This window comes from Narcine bancroftii, unplaced genomic scaffold, assembly GCF_036971445.1.
Source record: "Narcine bancroftii isolate sNarBan1 unplaced genomic scaffold, sNarBan1.hap1 Scaffold_245, whole genome shotgun sequence".
Taxonomy (NCBI): domain Eukaryota; kingdom Metazoa; phylum Chordata; class Chondrichthyes; order Torpediniformes; family Narcinidae; genus Narcine; species Narcine bancroftii.
Genome location: NW_027211980.1, coordinates 240,186 through 264,653, shown reverse-complemented (window position 1 = coordinate 264,653; position 24,468 = coordinate 240,186). Strand labels below are relative to the sequence as shown.

Sequence of the window (24,468 nt, the reverse complement as noted above, 5' to 3'; positions counted from 1 at the left end):
TGTGAACTCGGTCACACAGTATCTTCCTCATTCCTCCGTATATCACCGTTAAACTTTCTCCCCACTGTGAACCCAGTGTAGCAGTATCTTCCTCAGTCTGCTGTACAGTGCTGTTAAACATTATCACCTCCGTTAACTTTGTGTCTCAGTATTTGCCACAGTTTATCTTATATCACCGTAAAACTTATCCCCACTGGAAACCTGTTGTCAGATTTTCTGCCACAGTTTATCATACATCACTGATAAACCTTATCTCCACTGGAAACCTGTTGTCAGATTTTCTGCCACAGTTTATCATACATCACTGATAAACCTTCTCCCCACTGAGAACTCGGTGTAACTGTGTCTGCCTCAGTCTGCTGTACATCACCATTAAACCTTCTCCCAACTGATAACCTGGTGTCACAGTATCAGCCAGAGTTAATCGTACATCAATATTAAACCTCACTTCGGTGAACTCATTTTCATGGTATCTGCCAACATTTACCGGACATCACTGTTAAACCTTCTCACTACTGTGAACCCTGTGTCATAGTATCAGCCTCAATCTACTGAAAATCACTGTTAAACCTTCTCCCTAATGTGAACCCACTGTCACAGAATCTGCCTAATTCTACTGTACATTAACCTTCTACCTACTGTGAAACCGGTATCACTGTATCTGCAACATTGAATCATGTATCACCATTAAACCTCTTTCCCACTGTGAACCTGGTGTCACAGGATCTGCCCCAGTTTATCTTACATCACTGATAAACCTTCTCCCGACTGTGAACCCGGTGTCACAATATCTACCTCAGTCTACCATATATCACCGCTAAATCCTCTCCTTACCCAGTTTCACAGTATTTATCTCAGTCAACCATACATCAGCGTTAAACCTTCTCCCCACTGTTAAATCTGTGTCTCTGTATCTGCACCAATGTATCACGTGTCACCTTTACACCTCCTCCATACTGTGAACCCGGTGTTACAGTACCTGCCACAGTTCATTGAACCTCACTATTAAACCGTCTCACTAATGTGCACCTGGTTTCACAGTATCCATCACAGTCCACCGTACATCTCCGTTAAACCTTCTCACTACTGTGAACTTGTTGTCACAATATCTGCCATATCTACCGTACATTAAGTTAAACGTTCTCCCCAATGTGAACCATTTGTCACTGCGTCTGCCAAAGTTTATCGTACATCACAGTTAAACCTTTTCACTGCTGTGAACCCATTGTCTCAGTATCTATCTCATTATCATTAAACCTTCTCCCGACTGTGAACCTGGTTTCACAATATCTTACACAGTTTATCGTACATTAGTGTTAAACCTTCTCACTGCTGTTAACCCAGTGTCACAGTGTTTGTGACAGTTTTTCGTACATCTCCGTGAAACATTTTCCCCACGGTGAAGCTGAGGTCAGGTTACCTGCATCAGTCTGCCAGATACAGCACCGATTGCTCTCAGCCATAGGTGCTGTAGATGAGTTCGTGTGGCCAGAGGTGTCTGCTCAAGAAGGCCAGAGGCTGCCATTGCCCTTCAATGAATTGCTCCAGTGCGCCCCCTACTGCTGTGCTGGAAGCATCTACTGTGAGAGTGGTAGGTGTCTCTGGCCTGGCATGTACCAGAAGGGTGGTGTTGGGCAGTGAGTCCTTGGCCCTCTGGAACACTTCCTGGATGTCTCTGGATGCTCTGCTCCGTGGACCACCCCACAGTATCCCATCAAGCCTAGAGTCTCTGTGTCAGCAATTCTCTGCTGACCACTGGCTGATGGCTTTGTGGTCAAATATGTTTGTTTATGAAACCATTCCCAGGAAGGTGATGGGGCAAAGCCCTGCTGACTGGGACATTGTGCGGCACCAGGGCCAGACCAATCTTTCGCAACACCTCAGCCAGGTAGAACCTCAGCACATAGCGCCATTTGGTGCCCTTGCACTTTGGTTCCATGCACAGCCACACACAATGATGGCCATGCTTGTAACACCCTTGCCCCCATTGATTGACCACGTACATGGACCCCCACAAGAATAGGAAAACTGTTTTGAGAATTGCCAGGGTGGAGGTGTAGGGATGGGCCACACCTGCCCCACGTGCAGCAGTACTGAGAGTTCCTTGCACCTTGCAACTGATGATCAGGTTTTATCCGATTGACAGAGTTGGGCATCTTTGTGGTTCTCCCTGTCTCCTGGAGCTGGGGGTCTCTGTACTGCTCCACATCTCCTTGAGTTGGTGCTTTGTTCTCCACTAGCCCCACAAGACAACCAAGACCCTTGGATGGAGGGTAGAGGTGCAGAGAGATCAGTGAGAACACGGGTAGTTTCAACAGGGTGGGGTCCATGCAGGTACCTGATAACAGGAGGAAACCAAGGGGGAAGGAGAATGCAGGACATTCATTTGCAAGACATTGCGAGAGTGGATTCCTGGAACTCTTGAGGGGAGAAGGTCCTGATCGATCCATTGGTTGAGGTGGGCCAGGGTATAGATATGGCAGCTGTCTGGAATTGTCAGTGGGATACTGAGACTTGGGAGAGGAGGGAAAGGAGGGTGCAGTAGTGTTCTGACGAGAGAGTGCTGAGCGAGAGGTAACATGGGTGGAACCTCAAGGCAAGGGACCCCTGATTGTTTGCAGGGATGGGATTTGTAAATAGACTCAGATATCCAGCACAGAGCATCTTTGTCCCCCTGCCATCAGGAAGGAGATATGGAATAAAAGCAGGACAGCCAGGCAGCTTCTTCCCACAGGCCATGAGATTGACAAGGCAACATGAACTGGATGGGAGCAAAGAATGAAAACGGGGAGAGGAATATGAACTGATTACAACTCAGCCAGCAGGAGAGAGGGGCCGATGGGCCTTATTCTGTGTTGTCTATCTGGACCAGCCTTTTGCATTCTAGCTTTAAAAAACTCAACCATTTTTTAATTTAATAATAACGGTACAGAATGAATCAAGAGACAAGATGTCTGTCCAGCAGCGAACGTCTAAGGCACTTCCTGAAACGGAGGCTCTGAAACCACGGGAGGTTCTGGCCGGAATGAGGCCCGACTTCTGCTAGATGGAGGAGAAAATAAGCAGCGATAATGTGGGGGAAGGGGTGGGGAGGGGAGGGGGTAGGGTTGGCTTCCTCCGTTCACATCCTTTTTCCTCCACCCCGTTCCATGTCCTGCGTAAACTTGTACTTCTCACTTTGTTCATTTGAGATTGGTCACAGTGTTTGAGCTACCGAAAGAAAATAGACACCCACACACACCGAGAGCAGTTCAGTTTATACAAAGGTTCATTACAAATTCAAAAGCTGATTTCAAACTACAATATGCAAACCCTTCCCAATTATATTTATCAATGCCTGGACTGGTCCCAACTGCCGAAGCGAGGCAACGACTGCACACTTGTAGTAGGTTGTCGGGCACCGGTAGCAGCTTCTCCACGTCCCTCGACTGGGACGTTAGCTGGACTCCAGAAATTCTTCTTCTTGCTGACAGATGTTGCCACCTCTCAGAGAGTCTCAAACTTCAGCAGCGGGACCATGGCTTATATTACCCAAAAACTGCTTACCCAAGCACCAATTCCCAGCACAGTAAGAAAGATAAGCGAGGAAGCTAGCATATTAGGCTTCGTTTGAATAACATAATTTTCAGCTTATCAATTTGAATACAATGGTTATTTTGCATCAAGGCTAGGCCTCTGACAGTCTGTGACCAAAACAAGCAGGAAGATTAAATGTTCTTGGTACACAGATGCCCTTTTGTCAGATAACTGCATCTCTGACCCCTTGGTAGAATTTAGCTTATGTCTGCTGATTGTAAAAAACAAGCAGGTTCTCAGCCTTGCAGAAGCAAAGTCTGCAAAAGGATAAAACACGGTTTAAATCTTCCATTACATTCTCCTCCCCATTCCCCTCCCCCTTCCCATTCCCCTACTCTTAACCCTAACCCCTAACAAACCCTAACCTTAACACTACCGATACCCCCTATCACTACTCCACGTCCCCTAACTCTATCTCTACCCGTATGCCGTCCCCTAACCCCAACCCTAATCCAACCCACCTTCTCCTAACCCTAACCCTAACCCCACCTCTACCTCCTACTCCTACCCCCTTCCCCTAAACCCAACACAAACCCACATCCCCGAACTCTAAACCTCACCCTAAACCTAGACCTAATCTGAGCCCATGTCTCCTAACCCTAACCATAATGCTACCTCTATCCCAGCCCTCTCTAACTCTAACTCTACCCACCTTCCCCAACCCAAACCTAAACACTACCCCTATCCCCTACACCTATCCCCTACACCTATCCCCTACACCTATCCCCTTCCCCTAACCATACCCCTCACCCATACCCACACCCGCAACCCTACCCCTTACTCCTACCCTTACCCCCTTCCATTACCCCCTTTCTCCTACCCTCTTCTCCTACCCCTCCTTCCCCTAGGTTAAGGTTGGAAGGGGAAAGGGGAGGGTGAAAGGGAGGTGGAGGAGGGCTGGGGTTAGGGCATAGGTGTGAGGGAAGGGCAAGGTGAGCGGGAGGGGGTTGGGATTGAGGAGGGGTAGAGGAGAAGTGGGGGGAAGTGGGTGAAGGGACATGGGAGGTGCAGGGAATGGGGTTGGCAGGGCCAGGGGGAGAAGAAGGGGAGGGATTCAGGACATCATGATGTTGTCCGACCTCTGTTCAGATGGGATGCGAGGTTCTTCTGGACTCGTGTCTTGTCTCTGAGATCGCTCCTTCACCTGGGAAGAGAACTATGGGTGATAGAGATGCTGTCTGCGATGCCTGATCACGATGACTTTGGAGGGTCCCAACTCTTCCCCCATCACCCCCCTCCCTACCCCTGCATATTAGGGCCTTTCCCCTTCCTCTGCTTTACCTGAGGAAGTGTGTTTTGGAGAAAAGCACGATCTATCTCTGCAGAACTCAGAGCACCGTGTCTCCATCAGGCAACACCCTGGTTCACCACGACATGACAGCAAGATGCTGGACAAATCATGGATGGATTGGTCGAATCCCTTCAGCTAACCCATATGAACCTACCCCACAACGATATTACCCTTCCCTCCCTCACACCAGTACCTTCTGTTTTTCTTTTATACCTGTCCCCATATTAAAATCATTTTCATGCCTTTTATGGACCAGCCTCTGCTACTACCCCTGGCAATGCATTCCAGGCACCCACTACTTTCTGTGTGAATAAAATGTACCCCTCACATCTTGCCTAAAGTTCCCTCCTCTCACCTTATTTAGACGCCCTCTGGTATTCTCGCACACAATATTCCAAGTGTGGTCTGACTCGAATTTTATACATCTGCAACATTACCTCTCAGTTCTTGAACTCAATCCCCTGACTCCTGAAGGCCAGCACACAATACACCATCTTAAACTCCTTCTCAATTTTCACAGCAACATTGAGCGATTTATGTAGCAGGATCTAAATATTTCTCTGTCCTGCACACTGTTCATAATCCTGTCACTAACCAAGTTCTCTGCCCTCACGTTCTTGTAATCCGCATTCAATAAAGAAATTGGTCTATATGAAGCTACTTTTAATGGGTCTCCAATCTTCTTTGGAATAACTGTTATTCGTGCCCTTGAAAATGACTCTGGAAATTAACCTGTACCAGTTGCTTGTTTAAGTATATCTGGATTTACAGGATTGAACTCCATCCTGGAGTCACTTCTCTCCAAACTAGATGACCTATGACAACCTTCTACACTGTCTACAACATCTCTACCTCTGTGTCAGCCCCTGACGTACCTACCCTTCCACTCCCATCATCATTCATAAAAATCACAAAGAGCAGGGGTCCCAGAGCAGATCCATTTGGAGAGCCACTAGACATTGTTCCATCGACTACTACCCTCTGTTTTCTGCAGACAAGCCAATTCTGAATCCACACAGCCAAGGCTCCATGGATCCCATGCCTCCTGACATTCTGAATGAGGCCACTGTGACGACCTTGTCAAGCACCTTACTAAAATCCACATGCAGTGCATACAGACCTTGACCTTCATCTATTTCCTTTGACACCTCCTCGAAATACTCAATTTGACTCGTGAAGCAGGACCTGCTCCTCACAAAACTATCCATGAGTTTCCCCAGCATGTTTGTGCATTGCCCTCGGCCCCAGCATCAGCAGACTTCCTGGCCAGTCCCTCCCTTACCCCTTCCCAGAGCTTCCGCATCCATTACAACATTAAGCATTGCTGCCCAGTACTGCCCAGAACAGACCTTTGTAAACGTTCTCCACAACCAACTAACCCTTACCCGTACCACACCCATAACTATGGGTGGATTAAATATCCAATTAACTTCTTTCTGAAGTAATGTATCATGAATTTGATGTTGATTCCAATTTTGAATAACTTTTCATAATTCTCGATAAGCTCCTTTAAAGTTAGATCCATTATCAGAACATAATTCTTTTACTTGACCACGTCTAGGAATAAAACGCCAAAGAACATTAATAAAAGAGTCTGTATCAAGCAATGACGCTACTTCAATATGAATTGCTCTCATAGTCAAACATGTGAAAATAACTTCATATCATTTTTCAACACTTCGTCCTCACTTTACTTGCAAAGGACCAAAATAATCAACTTCCACGGATGTAAATGGGAATTCATCAGGTGAAACTCTGTCCTGTGGTAAATCTGCCATTTGTTGTTGTCCAGGTTTTCATTCTCTTTGTCAGTCACAAAGAAATGAAACCTCATGATTTCATTATTAATGTATTTAAGCACTGATGTTCTATCAGTCCAAAACACAGGATCTGCTAACTCCATCTGTAATTCACTTCTTAACATAGCGTCCATTTTGCTCGCCATAGTAGCAGTAGTCAATTCCATTCAAGGTCTGGTGACTGACTTTAATGGAGCCACTCTGGCTTTTCCCATTATAAATCCACCATGTCCTCGCACTTGGTTATTTCACAGGACTCAGTAACTGACAGGATCAAAACCATCTTCACTTACATCAGAAAAATGGTGTAACTGAGCAAATGTGGCCACTCCAAAGTCTGTTAACTTCAAAACTTCCAAGTATTTGAAGATGCTCAATCCAATTTCTCCAATCTTGTGCGATGGATTCTGGATTAGTTTCATCCCATCCAAATTTTCTTCTGCACAAAACTGGTATTTGGCCGGCCTGACCATTAGGCCGAATTCGGCCAGTCGGGAGTAGAGGGTGTGCAGTTGAGACTTGTGTTGTGCCCAGTCTCTGCTGGTGACAAGAATGTCATCCAGATAAATGAACGCGAAATTCAAATCACTGTGCACCGTATCCATGAGGTGCTGGAAGGTCTGGGTGGTGTTCTTGAGCCTGAAAGGCATGCATAAAAATTCGAACAAGACGAAGGGGTTGATGATAGCTGCTTTGGGGATATCCTCGGGGTGCAACAGGATTTGCACCAGATCGACCTTGGAGAATACTCTCATGCCATGCAGATTGGCCGTAAAGTCCTGAAAGTGAGGGATGGGGTAACGGTCAGGTACTGTCGTGTCATTAAGCCGTCGAAAATCTCTGCAGCGGCACTAGCCACTGGAGGCTTTTGGGACCAGGTGGAGTGGCGAGCCCAAGGACTGTCGGAGCGATGAATGATCCCCAGTTCCTGCAGATGTGAGAACTCCTCTTTCGCTCTCTGGAGCTTATCCAGCGGGTTTAACAGTAATGTACGATAAACTGAGCAGACACTGTGACAAAAGGTTCACAGTTAGGAGAATATTTAACGGTGATATACGGTAGACATTGGCAGATACTGTGACACCGAGTTCACAGTAGCGAGAAGGTTTAACAGTAATGCACGATAAGCTGTGGTAGATACTGTGATACCAGGTACACAGTTGGAAGAAGGTTTTACGGTGATGTAATCTTAACTGTGGCATATCAAGTGACACCAGGTTCACATTGGGGAGAAGTTTATGGTGATGTACAGAAGACTGATGCAGATATGGTGACACTACATTCACAATGAGGAGAAGGTATATCACTGATGTACAATAAACTGTGGAATATACTGTGATGTACAATAAATGGTGGCAAAAACAGTGAAAAATGGGTCAATGTGGGGAGAATTTTAATGGTGATGTACAGTCGACTTTGGCAGATACTGTGACACCGTGTTCACAGAACTGAGAAAGTTTAACAGAGATGTATGGAAGAATAAGGCAGATTCTGTGACTCCAGGTTTACAGTAGTGAGAAGGTTTAAAAATGATGTACAATAAATGTGGCAGATTCTGTGAAACCTGGTTCACAGTGGGGAGGAGGTTAATGGTGATGTACACTAAACTGTGGCAGATAGAGTAACACCAGGCTCACATTGAGGAGAAGGTTTACTGGTGATGTACGGTAAACTTTGGCAGATACAGTAAAACCAGTCTCACAATGGGGATAAAGTTTAATGGTGATGTGTGGTAAACTTAGGCTGATACTTTAACACTAGGTTAACAGGGGGAGAAGGTTTAACATTGATGAATGGTAGACTGAGGCAGAAACTGAGAGACAGCATTCACAGTAATGTGAAGGTTTAACAGTGATTTACTATAAACTGTGTCAGATACTGTGACAAGATGGCACAGAGGGTAGATGGGTGGTTCCACCCTTCCCCAGTTAGACTATTAAATGCTCGATTTTAAAAGTTGTAAAAGTGATTTAAAATACTGATAAAAAAAACTGAAATAGTGGAGGATTGAAATGGCTGCAAATGTGAAAAAATCGAAAACTCAGTTTCAGAAGAAATTACCTTACAAATGTGTTGAAGAATTGAGGCCGAGTTCAAGTTGAAGCAACGGAGTCATCGACTGGAGTCCCCAAGTCTCAGAGGACTCCTGCCCGGCTTCTGCAATCGCAAGATGGCACCAGCTCAGCGATGATTTTGGCAGTTTCGACTCGTGCGCTCATGAACACAGGCGTGAGTGTGGGCCAGCTGAGCGAGGACAGGCCCGTGATCCTGCAGCATTGCCTGGTGGTCCGGGGGAGTGCAATGTAGCATCAGAAGATGCACCTGCGCAGTCGGTGCCCTACTAAGCATGCAAAGTGTGTTGAGGGTCCACGAACCTTTGGAGACGATGTGGGCTGTGGGGGAGCCTGAGCGACAGTGAGCTGATGAGGTCGGCACGCTGTTGTCGGGTGACCAGACCCGCAACCATACTGGAAGAGGACTTACTGCTTTGGAGGAAGAAGAGAGCCGTCAGCCTCAAATGGAGGTGATGGATCCTGGACTGGATTCTGTGTTTCCTATTCTGGAAGGGATTGCTCAGCTCATGGAAGATATGTCAAATATATCAATGCAGATGACTCATCAGATGACTCAAGGATTTTCAGAAATGAAATCTAAAATGAACACTGTGTGTGAAGAAATAACTTTTATGAAGCAAAATATTAATGTAGTTAAGAGTGATGTTACGAGATGGACACGATCAGTGGATACTGTGCAAGATCATTTTAAAAAGATTGAGGAGGCTTTCTTGAATGCAAGAGTCAAATGGAGTGTAATAGAGAAAAAATGGAAATAGTGTAAGATCCTTTTGTAGATTGGGGGATTCAGAAGAAGGAATTATTGAAGAAGTTTGGCTCATTAGAAAACCAAAGTCGTAGAAATAATGTTAAGATAGTAGGTCTTCCGGAAGATATGCAAGGTTCGGATCTGGTGAAGGTTTTGAAGAAATGGATCCCAGAAGTGTAGGGCAGGTAATTCGTTCCAGATGAACTGGAATTAGATCGAGCGAACAGAGCGTTAAGGAAGAAACCGTTTCCAGGCCAATTACCACGAGCAGTTTTGATTCGCTGTTTTAAATATCAAGACAGAGAGATGATCCTCCGATTGGTGGTGCAGAAAACACGGCAAAATCAGGCTCCACTGATGGTTCAAAATAATAGGGTTTTTTTAATGCAGATCTGAGTCAAGAAATTATCAGAAGAGACCAAGAATTTAATTCAGCCTAAGAAGTATTGTGGCGAAAGGGATATAAATTTGCTTTTCGTCATGCGGCAGTATTGAAAGATTTTTATGGGAATTTTCAATCTCAGTTTTTTGAGAATGACCACGATGCTTTATTATTTGCTAATTCATTGCCAGATGGACGAGGAAATGGGCGATCGTCACCATTGTCACCGAAGGGAAGGGTCAATGGGAATGGAAATGGGAAGATTGGAAAATATGGAAAGAATGGGAAAAAAGTTGAATTGACGCAGTCTTCTCGATATTGAAGATCCGGAACAATCAGTGGGACTGGAATCACTGGGTTGAATGTTTTTGTTTCAGGACTTTGTGAAAGTCTGACTGGGGGTGGGTGACACTGAGTCCTTTAGTCACCTGCCACTTGTGCACTTCACCACACCCAGATTTTTAGGGGGCTACTACTTTTGAGTAGCTTGTTTTGGGATTGATTTTTCTCTTTTTTTTGGAATTTTAAAATAGGTGGGGATTAGAATACAGAGAGACTTAGAAGGGGAGTATTATTTTATAGTAGGATTCACATTTGTGAGAAGGTTTAACAGTGATATACCCATGAACTGCATCAGATACTGTGTCACAGGGTGCACAGTGGGGAGGAGGTTTATCAGTGATGTATGTTAGACTGAGTCCAATGCTGTGACACCAAGTTCATAGTAGTGAGAAGGTGTAACGGTGATGTCCGGTAGACTGAGGCAGATACTGTGACACCAGGTTCACATTGGGGAGAAGGTTTAACGGTGATATACTGTATATTGAGATATCTACCATGACACCAGGTTCACAGTGGGGAGAAGGTTTAACGGTGATGGACGGTAGACTGAGGCAGATTCTATTACACCAGGATCACGGGTGGGGGGGGGAGAAAGTTTTTCGTTGATGTACGATAGACTGAGGCAGAAACTTTGAGACAGGATTCAAATTCGTGCGAAGGTTTAATATTGATGTACGATTAACTGTGTCAGATACTTTGACATCAGGTTCATATTGGGGAGAAGGTTTAACGGTGATGTTCAGTCAAGGGAGGCAGATACTGAGACACCAGGCTCATTGTATTGTTCATTTATCTTAATTACAACATTTAATTTATATCTCCATTTTTTTGTGGCAACTTCCAAACATTCCATAAACTTCTATTCTAATCAGATTTTGTTCATTTCTTCTTCTTTGGCTTGGCTTCGCGGACGAAGATTTATGGAGGGGGTAAAAAGTCCACGTCAGCTGCAGGCTCGTTTGTGGCTGACAAGTCCGATGCGGGACAGGCAGACACGACTGCAGCGGTTGCAAGGGAAAATTGGTTGGTTGGGGTTGGGTGTTGGGTTTTTCCTCCTTTGCCTTTTGTCAGTGAGGTGGGCTCTGCGGTCTTCTTCAAAGGAGGTTGCTGCCCGCCAAACTGTGAGGCGCCAAGATGCACGGTTTGAGGCGTTATCAGCCCACTGGCGGTGGTCAATGTGGCAGGCACCAAGAGATTTCTTTAGGCAGTCCTTGTACCTTTTCTTTGGTGCACCTCTGTCACGGTGGCCAGTGGAGAGCTCGCCATATAACACGATCTTGGGAAGGCGATGGTCCTCCATTCTGGAGACGTGACCCATCCAGCGCAGCTGGATCTTCAGCAGCATGGACTCGATGCTGTCGACCTCTGCCATCTCGAGTACTTCGACATTAGGGATGTAAGCGCTCCAATGGATGTTGAGGATGGAGCGGAGACAACGCTGGTGGAAGCGTTCTAGGAGCCGTAGGTGGTGCCGGTAGAGGACCCATGATTAAAAACCCAAATCATTTGGTCTCTTAAGTATGCTGTACAAAATTAAATTCTTTACCTGGGTTTGGTTCAACAGCACTTCAGTCTGCTTCATTATTTTTTCAGACCCTCGTTTTGTGCTTTCTTCTTTCCCCAGTTGATTCTCCAAATGGGCATCCAACCTCTGTCTTCTCAGCTTGACCCAACGTCTCCTCTGTTAACTTAAGCAAACCAAGGAGACCAAAGTTAAAATTTTCACATTGGCATTTTCAAACACAAAAATGACGCTGTGATTTGCTGTTTCACATCATAATCCCACTTGCTAAACTTGCAAGCAACTGCACTGCATCCTACAGCTGGAAAATTGCAAGCGAACTGCTTGGTTAAAGCAAAGATTCCACCCAGTCACCTGATTAAAGGCCTCCAAGTTAACAACAGATAGCAACCTGAAAGTTAAATACAAAGATCTGCATCAGGAAGATTAATGGGGTTTTTAAATAAATCATTTCCACTATTGAAAGAAAACTCCTCAGGGAACACCAGGCTCTTGTTGAACAATTCCTGTTGTATTCCTCAAAATGATTTGAATCTTGATTTCAAGCAGAGTCATTTGGTGAGATTGTTGGTCCAGAACAAACCCTGCCCACACACTCCCTTAAATACCTGCAAAGTCCTGGTTCAGCTCTGCTCCACGCTAAAGCGATCAGAGCTTTTCCGAAGAGATAACAGACTTCAGATGCTGATACGTTGAGTCACAAACACCCTAATACTTCCCTGAACAACACACCTCTCTCTGAAAACCAACAAGAACCTTCCTGAACAGTAATTATTTACCTTTCGAGCACCAAACCTGTGAACATTATATTTGATAAATTCTGTGCACAGTAGAAGAATGGCCTGCAACCAGTGAACTTGGATTAATGAGAAGTGAGATTGGACTGTGAACCAAAGAACTTTTCTGAACTTACACACACGTGCACTTAGAATTAGATGGGGGGAAAGTTGGGTAAAGTCAGTTAAAGTAATAAAATAGTGATAAGTTAAAGTGTTATTCCATTTTCATCTTGAAAGATAATTAAAATCAGCTTTTGTTTAAGTCACCATTTGTCTTGGTGAATATCTATTGCTGCTGGGTTTTGGGATCCTCTGGACTCGTAACACAGCACCAAGCTTCAGAACAACCCTAATGCTTTAGGTTATGACAATGGTCCATAAATGGGTCCCAGCATCTGTTGAAAGTTATTAATTGACTCTTCTATAATTTTTGTAAATATTAACAAGACATAATATCATTTAACTGTTGTGTTTGTGTCGTTGGAGAATTCGCTTTCCATTCAATCAGAATTAGAGTTTTGGGTACCGTATTTGAGAAAAGATGTGCTGGAGTTGGAGAAGGTCAGAGATGATTTACTGGAATGATATCAGGAATGAAAGGGTGAGTATATGAGGAACAATTGTCGACTCTTCGACTGTACTAGTTGGAGTACAGAAGGATAAGAGGGTCCTCAGAGGCATTTCAAATGCTGGAAGGCTTGGGCAGATTACATATGGCAAAGATGTTTCCCATGGTAGGGGATTCTAGGACAGGAGAGCATAATTTCAGGATAAAAGGGTGTCAATTTAAAACAAATGTGGAAAAATTGATTTTGTCAGTGGTCGTGAAACCCATGTGAGATCATTGGGTGTATTTAAGGCAGAGATTGACAGGTATTTGATTAGTCAAGGAATCAAGGGTTATGGGGAGAAAGCTGGGGAGTGGGGGTGAGTGGAAGAATGGTGGAACAGACTCGACGGGCCTACTTCTGCTCCTATATCTTGTGATCTATATCCTGCTGGAGACCTAGACAACCCTCCTCTTGTATTCCCTTCTTAGAAAGCATTCTGCATTGTGGGTTTATGTCACGTGAACCCATTTCCAATTGAATCCCATGTTACAAGTAACCCAATGCAAATTCTGCATTGAGAGGACTGCAGCTTATTCATTTTAAAAATTGTTATGGAGCAGCTCAAATGAGATTTCTTGCTTCTTTTTTTGAAAGGGTTAAAATAGAATCAAATAAAATAGGAGAGGGAAAAGCAGAAGAATTTATATACAAGTGGGAATCGAAATTAATGGTTGGTGATAAAGATACACAATTGTTGAAACATTTGATTAATATATGGAATAAAATAAATGATGAAATTGGTGTAAGTGGATGTACATCACCCAGAATGGCTTTGATTCAAAATCCTCATATCTTTTTTAAAGGATCATCAATTTCTGGATAGCGGGTTTCGTAAGGGGATTATAAATGTTGAAGATTGTTATGAAAGGGGACAATTAATGTCATTTGAGCAACTGAGAAATAAATATCGTATAACTCATCACAATCTTTTTTGCTCTTTCCAACTAAGAGCATATTTGAAGGATAAGTTAGGACCAACCATGTTGTACTGAAATAGAAATTCCTTATAAGAGGAATTGTTAAAAATAAATTATTTGATGATATCCTCTTTATTACAAGTAGGAACTTTTAAATGAGGAGTTCATAAGTTGAGACAAAGGTGGGAAATGGATCTGAATAATTTAATTGATTGGCAAATATGGGGAGATCCATAAATTAATTCAGTATAATTGTTTTTACATCAGTCATGTAGCAGATGTCAGCAAGGATTTTATCTGAAAGCTGCACCTGGAGTCAGGTGACTCAGGCTGTTGGATTTGAAAAGCTCCTCAGGAAGCTGATTTGGCAAAAGAGATCACATGATCCAGGGGAGTTGTATTAATTCACTTCAACTCAGCAGTCTGGAACTATTGACCAGAGTTCCACACTGCAGCAGTGAGGAAGGAATTCACAACTAGTTTTTCTTCTACAGTGACTTCTTACACCAATGAAATTAATTAGAATAAAATCAGAATTATCAGATCAATGTTTTAGGTGTGGTGAAGATGTCGCAACTTTCTTGCATTCAACTTAGCTTTGTCCTAATGTGAGATCTTTTTGGGGAGAATTACAAATTTTTTGGAACAAGTTACAGGAGATGTTTTCCAGCAGAATCTGACCTTATCTTTATTACAAAATATTGAAGGAACAAGGCCCAAATTAAATCTATTAATATATCAATGGAAATTTGTTAAATTAACATTAGCAGTGATGAGGACATGTATTGCACTTACTTGGAAATCAGATATATATATATTTTTAGGGATGGCAAGATGACATGCAAAAATTCAAACTTGTATTCCTTTGGAAAAAATTACATATAGCTTGAGAAATATGCTTTTGCAAATTTGGCACCTGAATATTCAAATATCAGGCTTCAATTTGTAATAATTCCCTTTCCATCCCTCTAGACATGTGAGATTCTCCTCTTAGTTACATTTTTTAAATTTAGATTTGTTAGATTTCCTCACCACCGTGAACTCTGGGGAAGCGGACGACTAATGCAGAGCACCAGAAAACATAAAGACCACACCCCACCAACATCTCAGAAGCAGAGGATTCAATCCACGGGTCAGTGTCCAAGGAAGCAGACCAGTGAGGGGTTTTGCAGCTGAAGAACCCACATAGGTGGCAGGCTGTTGGTGACTTGAGGAGAGGAACCCACGCAGGCTGCGGGCTTCTGGACAAAGCAGTCAAGGAACTCACAACAGGCTGTAGATTGCTAGAGACTGGGTCAAAACTGGCTAAAAGGGTGTCAGGTATCAGACCTGGGATACGAGTGAGTGCTAAATGGTTCCTAATTATGTCAGATGTTCAAAACTGGAGCTCACATTGCCAATGACTTGGATTGGTCTGTGAGCATTGAAAGACAATCCACAGACCCTCAGTGACTTGGCCCAGGGTTTGGGGTGGTGGGGGTGGTGGGTAGCACTCAGTCTTTCTCTGACCGTAAGAGGCATTTCAGTCAATTTCTGCCAGACGTGAGTCTGTCTGTCTGACAGCAGGAAAAAAGCAATTTTGTGTGATATGACACTTTTTAATTACATGACAGTAAATTGTCTCCTGAAATAGAGAGAGAGGTTCAAGTTTCAAACTATTACAAACTACACTCACCAGAGCCAACTGGATTATACCTCTTCCCACTTTTTTTTTTGCAAGGACACCATTGATTTTATCACAGCTCTTCTGCTGCTTCTGTCCTGTGACAGATTATATATTTTACATTGTATATAGAGATGTTTTTGAAAGAGATGGATTGGAGGAGTCGTTTAGGTCACAAACAAACACATACACTTCACAAAACAGATCTTATTTAAAACGCAAGAGCTTTGCTGAGAGTGAGTCATTCAGGCGCCGATAGCCTTTGCAAAGATAAAACAAGGAGGCTGTTTTGCTAAAGAATTTCAAAAGCAGGTGTAAATAGATTATTGTTTTTAAAGCAACAGATGAATGGACTCAGTAATTTGGGTCTGGTGCAGTATCTGGCTGGTTCCAGTTTGCTGTTCTAAGAAGGTCATGTGGTTTTGCAAGCAGAGAGGAGAGACCAAATAGGCTTTTTCTAAAAAGAGAGAGAGAGAGAGAGAGAGAGAGAGAGAGAGAGAGAGAGAGAGAGAGAGATGGCAAGCTGGCATCTTGTTTTGAAGACTGGTTGTGAGTTCTCAGTTCAGCCTGTTGAAAAACTTTGTTGTCCATACAAGAGGAAATGGCTGGCTAGAAATGATGTTTCACCTGAAATAAGGGAAACAAAAGGAAATCAATTGTGACCTGCAGAAGAGGTTATCATTTGGAAAACCCTGATGGGTCAAGTTTCTTTGGCAAGACACCAAAGTGGCTGATCAGAGGGAATCACTTTATGTGTGTCCAATGTGCATGAAATCCCTCTCTGAAACCAACAAAAACCTTCCTGGAGGGTACACATTTACTTCTTAGCACCAGAGCTTGGTGAAAATTCATAAATGTTGAATTCTGTGCACAGTATAAGAATTGATAGATGCCGGTGAACTTGGAGTTGTGTCAAAGAACTTTATGCACATTAAATACACCTGCACTTAAAATTAGAAGGCGGTAATGGAAGGCTGTTAAATTAATAGTGATAAGTTAAAGTTTGATCCTGTTTGTTTTTCTGTTTAAAGAAAATTAAAACCAATGTTTGTTTTAGAATGAATGGTGTTATTGTTCAAAATCTGCCTGTGATCGAAAGTATTCTTGGACTGAATAGACATCTGGGCCAAATGGCTATTTAAGGACAATCTGTACATGATTGTACATCCTAAAGTACAATGACTACTTCTATCCACTAAAGATTGTTAAAGAGCAAGAATAGACAATACAATCACATAAAATTCCCATCCATACAGCACACGTATTAATACACAAAACAATCACACCTCCTCATTGGTCATGAAGTGCCTACACTTCCCAAGGAGGCTGAGGAGGTCAAGGCCAACGGCTCTCATCCTGAGATTTTACAGGAGCGCAGTTGAGTCTCCTGTCTGGTTGCACCATTGGATGATCTAGTTGCTGTTAAGCATCAGACAGGAATGATGCAGAGTTGTGAGGATCACTGGGCTCTCCCTTTTTCTGTAGATGACATTTACTGGGAGTGTTGTTCAAATTGCGCTCAAGGAATAGTGCAAAGACCATTTTGATCTAGTGAACAGCATCTTTAACCACGTACATCATCAAAAAGAGGTCTTACAGGCTGGGGAATAGCTTCTTCCCACAGGCTGTTAGATGGATGAAAAGTATCCTGTAAGTGTGATAATCCTCCCAAATATTAATATATGTAGCGGCTACTTCGATAGAGCTATGAAAAGCAACACACACACACACACACACACACACACACACACACACACACACACACACACACACACACACACACACACACACACACACACACACATACCAGGTTAGTCAACACAAGACTGCTTTATTCAGTCTTTACAGGCTTCTTCTATTTACAGCATGTCCCGGGCTCTATGGGTCAAGATGGGACATCATTATGAGTTAGCTGCAGATCCACGGGACCACAGGTTTAAAGTAAGCCCTTTGAGTGTCCCGCACCTTCCAGCAGGGGAAATCACAGATCAACGTGCCGTTCGAACGGCACACAGCACCACGTGCATGCGGTCAATTAAATGGATGAGTACCCAGCTGTCTGCCTTATGATTTCATGTGCCCACCAAAGAACCTTGCCCAGTCGGCCCGCTTCACAGCTGCTACACCCCCAGAACCGTCGCCAGAAAGAAAAACACCAGCTGCATGCAACTTAGGTGGACACCCTCATCTTTTGGGATGGGGGCACTGAATGGGTGAAGCGGATTCCACATGGGCAGGCTTATGTCTGTCCAAACTAAACAGCTGCGAATGTCCCCCAATGTCAAAAGTATACTCAAATCCATCCTTCTTCACCACGCAGAAAAGGCTCTCATACGGTCGTTGTAACAACACTCCTGTGTACTGTCTGTGCACAAAAACAAAATCAGCGTCCAGGAGTTGTGGGGCACATTCTGTTAAGGGGATCAAAGCCAGTGGGTAGGAAAAGCTTTGCTGATCGTGATACCATGTCGAAGCTGCCGAAGGATATTCAGATCAGAGTTGGTTGTGAAATGAATGTCCCATGAAACTGTTAGGACCAGACCATAAACCATCTCTGCGGACAACACAGACATATCTTACTTTTGAGCTGTGTGCACTCCAAAAGAACGCATGGCAACTCATCAACCTAATTGGGACCAGTGAGTCAGGCCTTAAAAGTGGACTTCAGTTGCCAGTGGGAACGTGGGTGAATTGTTTTCCGCGGACGGAATTAATGTGGGAAAACCAAATCTAGCCATCCAGTTGACGATGAATGCTCTGGCCCTTGTCTCAGTGTCACTGGATGGCAACGGGACGGCCTCTGGCCAGCACGTGAAATGTTCTACAACTGTTAGAATGTATCTCATGTTTTCAGATTCTGGCAATGGTCCAAGCAGGTCTACATGCACGTGTTCCAACTGTCTGCATTCCGTCGGGAAATGTTGAAGAGGTGCCTTAGTGTGGCACTGAATTTTGGCAGTCTGGCAGGAGGTACATGTGCAAACCCATTGCACAACGCATTTTCTCAGTCCATGCTATACATATTTATTTGACATGAGCTTGACAGATGTTCTGATGGATGGATGAGATAAGCTGTGTATCTGGTCAATAAGGTGTTTCCTCCAAGATGCAGGAAACATTGGTCTAATGTAGCCCAAAGACATGTCACAACGTAAGGTTGGCCACCCAGTTGTGCTGCCCTCTGCTGTATGTCCAGGTTAGTAATGGCCGTACTGTATGCCTGAACATCGGGGTCCATTGCCTGGACACTGGCTAATTCAGAAATATCAATGTCACCCTGAATATGATATATAGTCGGTCTGGACAGCATATTCGTGATGCCATTGTTTTTACCAGATGTTATCCAAGTAGATCGTAGGGAACTCTAAATCTCTGCCCAAACTGTCTATAACCCGCTGGCAGGTTTGAACACCATTCTTCAACTCAAGTGGCATCCTAAGACATTCAAAAAGACCAGAAGGGGTAATAATCACCGTTTTAGGAATGTCTTCCTTGTGGATGGGATCTAATGGTATCTCATGACAAGATCAACCTTGGAGAAAGCACAGAAATTGTGCAGATGGGAGGCAAAATCTTGCATATGAGGGACGTTAAGACAGTGGGTCTTAACCAGAGATATGGTCCGCTGGGCTTCATAAATCATAGCATAGACTAGAGTATAGCTGGAAAGTGATGCTGCAACTGTTTAAGGCATTGGTGAGGCCAGGTTTAGAGAATTGTTTTCAGTTCCGGTCTCCAAATATAGGAATGAAATAGATAAGGTGGAGAGGGTGCAGAAAGGATTTACAAAAATGTTACGTGGCTTACAACATCTCGAGTACAGATAAAGATTAAGGAGACAGTGACTTTATTCATTGGAACGTAGATGGATGAAGGAAGTTATGATAGAGGTAGTCAAAATTATGAAAGGAATAGATAGACTAGACGAGAGTAGACTCTTTCCCCTGAGGGCAGGGGAGGTTGGAACAAGAGGGCATGAGTTCAAGGTAAGGGTGCAAAACTTTAGGAGGAATGTTAGAGGATGTTTCTTCACTCAGAGAGTGGTGGCAGAATGGAATGATCTTCCAGAAGGGATCATTGCGGCAGGGTCCTTTCTGTCATTTAAGTGAAGGTTGGATGTGTACATGGATATGAGGGGGTTGGAGGGATATGGCCAGAGTGTTGAGGGGAAAAATAGTGGAGTTGTTCATGTGAACTGGCACAGACTCGAAGGGCCGACGTGGCCTGTTTCCGTGCTGTAAACTGTTCTATGGTTATATGTGCTGGGCTCCACGGGACAAGGTGGGACATCATTAAGAATTTGCTGCCGGCAGGTTTGAATTAAGCCCCGCGATTATCCCATGCTTTTCGGCAGGAGACTCCAAAATTCGAAAAGATGAATTAACTATTTCCATGAACCCTCCACTTTTACGTCTATTTTTCTAAATCCATTCCATAATCTAGACATCTTTACTTAACCCAACCCACATTTCTTCTCCCATTCAAATCACTCAGTAATACACCAAGGCAGTAAAATAAAAACTCAATGCTGGAAATACTCAGCGGGTCATCTACTGGAAAAATAATCGGATTTTTCTTTATATAAAAAAAATAATTCCTAGCTACAGGAAGGGTATTAGTTAGATTGAAAGAGTGCAGAGAAGATTTACTAAGAAGCTGCCAGATCTTCAGGAGTTGAGCTACAGGGAAAGGTTGAACAGGTTGGGACTTTATTCCTTGGAGTGTCGAAAAATGTGTAAGAGATTGCTTAAAGTGGAATATGAATGAGAAAAAAGGCTGAGAAAGACTGCAGTGGACCCAATTGTGAAGGAAATATTTTGCCTGAGAAAAATTGTCATTGGCCCATTTCCTCTGGAGATATGAAACCGCGCACAGAACAAGTCAATGACGTACAATTAAAAGAGTGGTTTTCAAACTTTTTCTTTCCAATTACATTCCACCTTAAGTAATCCCTTACTAACAGAGCACTTCTGGCACAGGGATTAAGTGGAATATGATCCGGGGGGTGGGGGTGTGGAGGAGGAGTTTGAAAATCACTGCTCGAGATGAAAATGTTTCTCCATTTCAGTTTTAAGCAGACATCCTTTTATTCTAAGGTTGTGCCCACTGGTCCTAAACTCTCCCACTACTGGCCAAATCCTCTCTATCCAGCCCTTTCACTATTCATCAGATTTCAATGAGGTCCTGCCTCATTATTCTAAACTCAGGCGAGTATAGGCCCAGAACCATCAAATGCTCCGCAAACATTATTCCGCTCATCCCCAGGATCATTCTTGTAAACCACCTCTGGCCCATCACATCCTCTATTAGAAATGGGGCCTAAAATTGCTCACAACACTTACGAGATCAGGACAACCAGAAGGTGGTCACGTGAGGGAATACAGCTGCAGGCCTGCCTAGAGTTTCTGGATTGGATGGTGTTCAAGGAGTCAGCTGAGGGGAGGTGGGGTGGGGGGTCGTGGAAAGATGGCATCAGAAAATGACGTGAGAAGACACCTCTCCCTGACTGAACTATTCAATACTCGAACTGTAGTGAATTTTTTGACTTTATCAATGTTTTGAACATTAATTTACTACTGTAGGATTCTGGAAATGAAGAAAGGAAAACAGCAGTGTTGGGCACTGACAGTTGCCCTAAAAATCAAAAAGACAAAGACTAAGGGGAGCGATAGGCTTTATTACATACAAGACTGCAGGCCCGCGTGCAAGCTAGGTAAGTGAAGGGATGGAAGAGGTGGCTCGACCTTTATGGCCTGGGTCACAGGGGAGGAGTCCAGGGAGGAGTCTCGGAGAGGATGTCATCAGGAGGGTGGGCCAGCCCATGCCTATACTGGTCAGTTCATACAATACCATTTCATTACCAGCAACTTAGAAAAAAACCTAGGTTTTCAACCTGTGAAAAGTGCAGAAGAAGCAAGGCCGACCTTCCAGAAGGAACCTCAGGAGCAGTTAGAGATAGATCCAAATCCTCAACGTGGAACCCAAGAGAAGCTGGAAGAAATGTCTGCATCCTCTGCGCCTCCAGAGACGCAAGATATCACCAAGATCTTTGGCCTGGGGGTGGGCCAGGAGAGTGAGCGTGGAATCCGACCCAAGCCTGGCTTGACTAAGGAGAGCAGGGGGGTGGGTGCTCGAATGTGAGCGCGAGTTCGCGGGAAGGCGACTGACTGTATGCAGCGGCCCATCTGAAGATGCTCCTCTGGTGCTACTGAGCTTCTCAGCATGGATGGATGTTCTCACATGCAGGAAATCTGCAGTAGGGCTGCCAGGTATGAGGTGGAGGAGGACAACTCAGAAATTCGAGAAGAAGAAGAGCAAGAATGACTATTTGCTGCAGTTGGACTCACTGAAGGAAGGCCTTAAGCTTTAAGAACATCTCCTTCTCCAATGAAAGCTGTTGTTTAACCACAGACACCTTCCCCAGTCTTCAAGGCCCCGCAACAGGGATGGAAGTCAACTTCATGTCTATAGAACTGATCCAACCAAATGAAAAGATTATGTCTTCTATGACCTTAAATTTTGAAACTTTAAATGATCAATTTGCTGCTATAAAGGAAATAATGGCTGGTATGTGTGAAGAAATTACATTTATTCAAGTTGATATTAATAAGAGTTTAACAGCAGTGGACACTGGACAAGATCAATTTAAGAAGATAGAAGACATTTTTATTGACTGTAAGGACCGTGTGGGCCATTATGCAGAGAGAATGGATCATATTGAGGATTTGTTTACAGGCTTGGATGTCCAGAAGAGAGATTTGTTAAAAAACATTGATTCGTTAGAAAATCAAAGTTGTCGTAATAATATTAAGATAGTTGGTCTGCCGGAAGATATTGATGGTTCAGATCCTGTAAAATTATTTCTGGAAATGGATTCCAGAGATGTTGGGAGTCGAGTCTTTTTAGATAGGGCTCATAGGGTGTGAAGGAGAAAACCTTTTCTGGGTCAAATGCCAAGAGCAGTTCTTTTAAGATGTTTGTGATATCAGGATAGAGAAATTATATTGCGGCTTGCAGTTCAGAAAGCTCGCCTTGATCAAAGCCCAATGATGGTTCAAGGCAATAGGGTTTTATTTTATGCTGATTTAAGTCAGGAGATTATTAAGTGACAGAAAGAGTTTAATCTGGTCAAAGCAGTGCTGTGGAAGAAAGGGTATAAGTTTACTTTTCGGTGTCCGACGATATTTAAGGTGAATTATGGGCCAGATCAGTCTCAATGTTTTGAGAGTCCTTATGGTGCATTATCTTTTGCAAATTCCTTCCCAGATTTGAAGGAATTGATGGAGAAAATGCCCGAGGTTAAAATTGGGAAGGGAACAGGGAAAAGAATTGGAATCAGAATTGGTGAGTGATGTTGAAGATGAAGCTCATGCTCAATGTGGGTGTTACCATTGGGATGACGGATGGGTTTTAATGTTCGGTTGGGGGGTGATGGTCGTCTCTGCTACTTCTAAAGCCAACTGCCACTTGTGGCATTAACTGCAGCTGGACCACAGAGGGGGGTCCGACTTTTGTACTTGTAGATTTTTACATTGTTTACAGGGGTTTCTTATTGTTTGAAAGGGGGGGGTGGGTTAGGATTTTTAAAATATGTAATTGCTCTGTGAAGTGCCAATCTCAAGAGGAAATTAAGTTATGGCTCACTTAAATTTTGTGACCTTCAATGTTAAAGGACTTAATAATCAGATGAAAAGGAAGTGAATATTGGCATATATAAAGAAAATGACGGTTGATGTTGCCTTTTTGCAAGAAACTCGTTTGTCTGAGAAAGAACATATGAAATTGATGAGAGATTGGGTAGGACATGTTTTTGCATCTTCATTTAATTCGAAAGCTAGAGGTGAGTTGCAACTTTGGTTCAGAAGAAGATACCGTTTCAGTTGGAATCATTCTCTGCCACATTGGGTAGAGAGCTGTTGGTGAATTGTAAAATTTTTGCTGAAGCATGGACTGATGAATGTTTATCCACCCATTGAAAATAATGAAGACGCGATTTCTGAAACTTTTTGGAATCTGGGTCAAGCTAATGAAAATATTTTGGTTGGTGGGGATTTTAATTGTGTGTTGGATACATTTCCAAAAACTGTACAAAGAACCAAAATAGCTAAATGGATGTAAGACTCAATGAAAGATTTGAATTTGGTGGAAATGTGGAGGGAGTTAATTCTGACAGAAAAAGTCTTTTATTTTTATTCACCTAGACATGATCCTTTTTTGAGAATCGACTTTTGCTTAATGTCAGCACAATTACAGGGTAGATTTATACATGCAGAGTATAAGAGTAGGAATTGTCTGATCATTCCTCATTGTTAAGTAGAAGTACACAATCCTTTTACCAAACATGAGCAAGTGGGGAGAGAGATGGGAGCGCGAGTCAGGCGGGCGAGGGGTGGGGGGAAAATGGCAGTGTGACTGAAAGGGAGTGGGGGTGGATACAGCAGCATAATTTGGGTGGGCTTAAATCTGGCTTTCCAAAATCCAGAAAAATCTGAAATACAGAACACAGTGACCCACCCCCCCCACAAAGGGTTCTGGATAAAGGATTGTGCACCTGCACATGTTCTGGTTTGCATAATGTAGAGACCCTTATCGGTGAAGGTTTAATGGGATGTTATTGAAGCAACCAAAGTTTGTAAGTTATATCAAAGACCATATTCAGACTTATTTGCCAATTAATACATATTCAGTCCAAAGTAAATTTGTTTTGTGGGATGCTTCAAACGCTTATTGAAGAGGTGTGATAATCAATTATACTGCAAGAAT

The 24,468-nt window shown here is 43.4% G+C and overlaps 1 long non-coding RNA gene across 1 annotated transcript in view; it reads right to left on the bottom strand.

Moving 5' to 3' along the window:
* Positions 1-4,438: 4,438 nt before the first annotated feature.
* The window catches only part of LOC138750734 (uncharacterized), a 43,429-nt gene continuing 23,399 nt past the window's right edge, over positions 4,439-24,468 (bottom strand). Inside the window, exons 2-3 of the long non-coding RNA XR_011349481.1 lie at positions 11,760-11,901; positions 4,439-4,720 (exon numbers count right to left, since the gene is read on the bottom strand). This is a non-coding gene — a long non-coding RNA (uncharacterized lncRNA). The remainder of the gene's footprint in view (positions 4,721-11,759; positions 11,902-24,468) is intronic.